The 5,564-nt window shown below is 52.0% G+C and overlaps 1 pseudogene; it reads right to left on the bottom strand.

The window, feature by feature from the left end:
* Window positions 1-429: 429 nt before the first annotated feature.
* On the bottom strand, window positions 430-5,332 carry LOC120847386 (annotated as a pseudogene).
* Between the last annotated feature and the right edge of the window lie 232 nt (window positions 5,333-5,564).

The raw sequence follows: 5,564 nt of genomic DNA, 5'->3' as shown, positions 1-5,564 counted from the left end.
TTACCAGGTCATTCAATCAACATTGAAACATCCTAACAAGGTTCTAAGAACGTTCTCAGTACATCCAAAGAACTTCTGCAACATTCTCTGAATGTTGCTAATTTACGTAAGAACATTCTATCGACGTTGTCGGAATGTGGCGCAGGCACTTATCGCTACATTCGGGGAGTGTTCTCTAGTTGATATTTTTAGAACATTCTGAGCACGACAGAACATTTAATCACCATTCTAACAAGGTTTTAAGAACGTTCCCAAGACATCCATAGAACGTCTGCAACATTCTCTGAGGAACGTTTACAAAGATTCCACAATTATAGCTTACTTACGTTACAGCCCCACTGAGCTGTACTACATATATTCATATAATAAATCTTCAAAGAGCGAATATTTTTTAATCGAAATATATTTTTTCTAGGCCTAGCACAACCTAGCCGCTTTACCAGCACATTAGCCACAGCCTGTACTATAACGGCAGTTTACTCCTACTTATCAAAACGTGCGGCATACATAACCGTTTACTCACTCGGAGCATAAGAACAGATACCTAATTAGAAAATTTATTTGCAACACTGTGGACAGGATTTTGTAAGAGACGCGCAGAGGTTAAGAACACTGTGTACACATATATGCGCGAACCAGTGTCTGTACAGTTGGCGGGTCTTTGCCGCGGAGCCACACGCACAAGTTCGAAGGCGCACACCCCGAGGTGTCCCCGTCCGCGCGATCACTCACGCGGCCGAAGCGTCATCCCAGAGCCGCACACCCGCGCCCGCGCCCCCAACGGCACCGCTCTGAACTCAGGGACCTAGAGGTTGTCCAGGTACCTGAAGCGGAGTTCAATCCGCGAGTCGCGAACGCTCAGGTACCGGCAGGACCAGCGCCTGAGGAACTCTTGTTCTCCGAGGAAAAACAGTTGCTCCTCGAGGTGTCCCACGAGCTCCCGCCGGAGCCGCCACAGGAGGGGCCAAAGAGCACGCGATCGACGCGCCTGTCTCACCGCGCAGCACCGGTTCCTCCACAGCACGTACTCGGCCGCGGCGAGGAGGAGACGGACGAAGACGCCCGGAGGGCATCTCCCGCGCAGCAGGTAAAGTCCTACGCCCAAACCGCGGAAGCTGGTGCGGATGACGCGCCAGAACGTCCGCGCCACAACGCACTCCTTCACCGCGTGCACATTCGTTTCGCGATTCCCACAGTTAGGGCACTCGTCCGTGCGCGACACGCCCCAGCGGAGCAAGCGGTCTCCGCTGGGGAGGACGCCCCAACCGTGCTGCCATTCGAAGTCCCGTAGATGCCCCGGGAGATACGAAGAAGTGAGGCGGGACCAGGAGAAAGAGTCTCCGAGCTCCACCTGCGTTGCCGAAATCTGCGGCTCCAGGAGGACCTCTGTGAGACGAGCCGTCGGTGTCTCCACTACGTCCAGCTGGGGTGCCCGCTCTTTGAGACGTTTGAAGAGCTGTATTGCCCTTCGGTAGTCAGACGGCGGGGTTTCGGCACAGGGGCCGGGTGAGCTCGGCGACTCGACTCCCAGTTCTCGGCGGGAGTGCCCCACGAAGTAGAGCGCGAGGGATCGGGCTGGGCCGTGCTCATCGCGCAATATCTTCAGCATGGTCTTGAGTTGGAGTACTGCGGGTGCGATGTCGACACAGGGAAAGCCCCACCCTCCACGCTCGCGCGGGAGGCAGACAACCGGCCGAGTGACCGCTCCGTCTTCTCTGACCAAAAGAAGCTGTAGAGCGCGCTTTTCACCGGTCGGATGAAACGTGAGGTCGGGCGCGCCGTTTGCGCCAGATACCAGAGGCGTCCACAGAAGACAGAGTAGGCTAGGTACCTGCGCTCGGCCAGGGGAAGGGCGTAGGTGCGAGCAGAGTCCACTTTCTCCCCGATGTCGCGCGCCAGGCGTGTCCACATGTCCGCCGAGACTCCTGACGAGCGGTAAGTGACACCAAGGATCGTGACCGAAGTTTTAGCCGGGATCGGTGAAGAGGGGTCAGGCAGTCGGTAAACCCACAGCACCGCGCTCTTCTGCTCATTCAACCTCGCTCCGGAGAGAGACCCGTAGGTCTCGAAGATCCGGAGAGCCGCTCCGAGGTCGTCGGTGTCCCGCAGGTACCTACGGCATCCCACACTCAAGCAGGACCTTCTTCGAGGTATTGAATTCCGAGATGCTAAAAATCGGGTCTATTCAAAACTGGCCCTCTACATACGCAGTGAGTGCAAAACTCATTATCAAATTTTGAAGACCATTGCTTTTCTCCTACACCTTATCTCACATTCCTCGGTACACTCGTACAAGATAAAACTGATCCCTTATGCTAAGTTTGCAAAACCTCCACTTAATTTGGATATTTTTAGCACAAGGTGGCATATAGTTAGGGTGTGTACTTTCCGGTGTTTATTTATGAGAAAAATCGGCGGATGTTTTTCGGTGTTTATTTATTTTCGAAACACCGGTGTATTTCGGTGGAACGTCTCACGACGAGGCTAAAATCGGTGATTATCGGTGAAAAAGAATGCGATTGATCACGGACAGAGAGTTCCAGTTTTATTCACATATTTCGTACACTTGTTCTCGAGGAAGCATCTATTTCTCACACTTGGTTATTATAGTAGATGCAAGCATACTTCGAGAGGCTTGCATCCGTCATGGCAGCACGTTCCTTGCGGTTCACAACCCGCAATTTTGAAAACGCACGCTCCACATTTGCGCTGGACACTGGAAATCCCAAAATGCCCAGCGAGGCTTGGGACAGTAGTGGCCGGTCAGGTAAATGAAGTTTCCAAAATAACACTGGATCAACGGTGCTAGTCACAGCATACTGGCGGTCACAAAGAAACTCTGATTCTAGGTCACTCAGCTAGCTCTCGTCTCGGAGGACCAGCCGATAGATACTTTCATAAGGCACAAATCCCTCTGGCAGCTCCACGTTTATGCACGGATTAACAATGGGCACGCGGAACCAGAACGACGATTCATCCATGAAATCTGTAGCGTAGTCATCCTGAGCTTTCCGCTTACTTCCCATCCTGGTGGCCTTCTACTCCGCGTGACGACGAAGGGAAGCAAGTCTCGCGTTGAGAAAACCCGCAGACGCGGGACGGACGCGCCTTCTCAAACACGTCTGCAATTTTTTTTATAGAACGGTCCTTTTATATACAGTGAACAACTCCCCCGACAACAAAACCCTTTTTCCATTTCCCCAAAAGCCCATGGAAACTGAACAGATAACAAGGAGCGCATCTCAGTTCTGAAAGTTCAGTAGCCCTGTACGACACGGATGTTGGCAGTGTCTTCCAAGAACCACAGCAACCTCTGAATACATGGCTTGCACTGACATTACTTGGCCAGACACAATGGGGAAAGGGCACGTGAGAGCGTACCCTCCACTGCGTTAATTTTTCCACAAAAGGGGGCCATGGGAGACACAATGGGGGAAAGGCGTGTGAGAGCTTCGGACTGACGCCACTGGAAGAATGCAGGATCCACGAGATAACACGTTTGATGATCGTCTACGGGGAAAGGGTTTCGCTAGGTCGGAAACGTGCAACGACCGGTGTTTTTCGGTTTTAACCAGGGCGAAAATATCCAACCACCGGTGTTTTTCGGTTTTAACCGATTTTGTATTTTCGTTACCGACGGATGTTTATCGGTGTTTTTCGGTTAAAACCGGAAAATACACACCCTACGATATAGTGGATGGTGTTTCGAAACACAGGTTGTTTGAAAGCTCCGTAAAGTTGGCTTCACCTGCGAATATCCTAGGAATGTTCGGAAGCGAACGTTCTAAGAATGTTGCGCATATGAATGTTCAAAGGGGAACGTTCCGAGAACATTGTGCATACGAATGTTCGCCAACAAACGTTTTTAGAATGTTGAGCAGCTTACCTTGTAAGGAATGTTCGCATACGAACGTTCCTAGAACGTTCCGAATGGTGTTTAACGTTCCTTCAACATTCAGAACACCCAGGGAATGTTCGCACGACATTGGATGCTACGTGGGAAAACGCTTAACCAAAAAACGCTAAAGAGCGGGAAAAAAAGATTTAGGCCTAACTTACCATCGGAGGTCACTGCAACAGGTCACCGGCACGGAGAAACTGGGAAAGAAAACGTGATTCTGGTCAATTTCTTTTATATAGTCCGTTATGATTTGGCTCGGCCAGTAGCGGTCGCCACAGGGCGATCGTGTTCCATTCATACGTCTCTCGATGCATTTCGCAGTGCGACTCTCGGGTTACGTATCGGTTACGTAATAACCCTTCTCATGAGTCTTTGATGTTGAAAAAGCGCCCCTGGTGGGTTATGGCTTTCGCTCCATTTTTTTGGTACCAGAGTTAACGACTCTCTATGGTTTCCGAGGTTGGAGCAGTCGAACTGTGGACATCGGCATGCTCGAAACTTCTGCTACCGACTTTTATGCGCGTGATATGCGGAATAACTCAATGGATATGCACTGGCAGACGAAACAACACGTATTCTACACAACAGCGTGTCCACCAAGTCACCACAACACCAAAGTATCCGCCGGAGTGTAGCAGACGCTCCTGCCGGCGACCGGCGCCGTATGTGCGTCGCCGTCAATATTTTTTGCGGCGGTAATCTGGCCAATCAGAGCACACCGCTCCGCGGCAGATCTGGAAGGGCCAGGTTTTGGAAATACGCGGCCCCGGCGCGCAAGTTCCAGCGCATGCGCATCGCGCCTGCTGAGAGAATATGCTCTCATCGCGCGCATCGCGTCATCGGAGCGCTCGCGCGTCGTCTGCTACGGGCGTCGTCTTCTACGCGAAGCATGTCACATGGAAGCGCAGGGGTTAAAATGCGTGTAGATGAACTTATCAGCCCACGGGCATGCGACAAGCATGCGAATATTTTGATGCATGATACAGTATCATACCTTTTTTGTTTCTTTTATTTTATTAAAAAATATTCGAGGCCCCCTCCCCCGCATGCGGTGTGCTTGATAAATTTAGGCGCCTTTGCATTGCTGTCAGAACGATTGCTGCACCTCGTCATGTCCAGAGTTCCAGAGTCGGACAGGTGATTGATCATCGAGCTCTCTCAGAAAGGGCACTCGCAGCGGGCCATCGGGCCCTTGTAGAAAGGCCTCTAAAGACTGTTAACAGGATCGTTCAAGCTTTCCGTTATGTAGGCCGGATCCACGACGCACCACGAGGGACTCCCCCAAGAGCGACGACCGAGGATGAGGACCGTTACATTATTGCCGCTGTCGTCGAGGACCCCTTTCTTTCGGCCAGGGAAATCCGAGAGGAGCTGGAATTGGACGTTTCGGACGTGACAATTCGTCGGAGGCTGGCAAGCGCCGGCTTGCATAGCGCCATGGCAGCGCGGAAGCCCCTGCTATCTCCTTCAAACAAGGAAGCGAAGCTCTGCTTTGCGATGGGACATGCGTCGTGGACGGCGGATGACTGGGGTCGGGCCGTCTTTTCAGACGAATCGACGTTCTCCACCAGGCAAGACGAATGCGTGCGTGTGTGGCGACCCCTCGGCGCACGGTAAGGCCTGCTTAGTATGCTAGCTGTTCTACGTAGATCTTGATAATTGT

The sequence above is a fragment of the Ixodes scapularis genome, unplaced genomic scaffold (genome assembly GCF_016920785.2).
Source record: "Ixodes scapularis isolate PalLabHiFi unplaced genomic scaffold, ASM1692078v2 PGA_scaffold11__112_contigs__length_91849675, whole genome shotgun sequence".
NCBI classification, from domain to species: domain Eukaryota; kingdom Metazoa; phylum Arthropoda; class Arachnida; order Ixodida; family Ixodidae; genus Ixodes; species Ixodes scapularis.
This window is presented reverse-complemented; position numbering and strand designations above follow the sequence as displayed.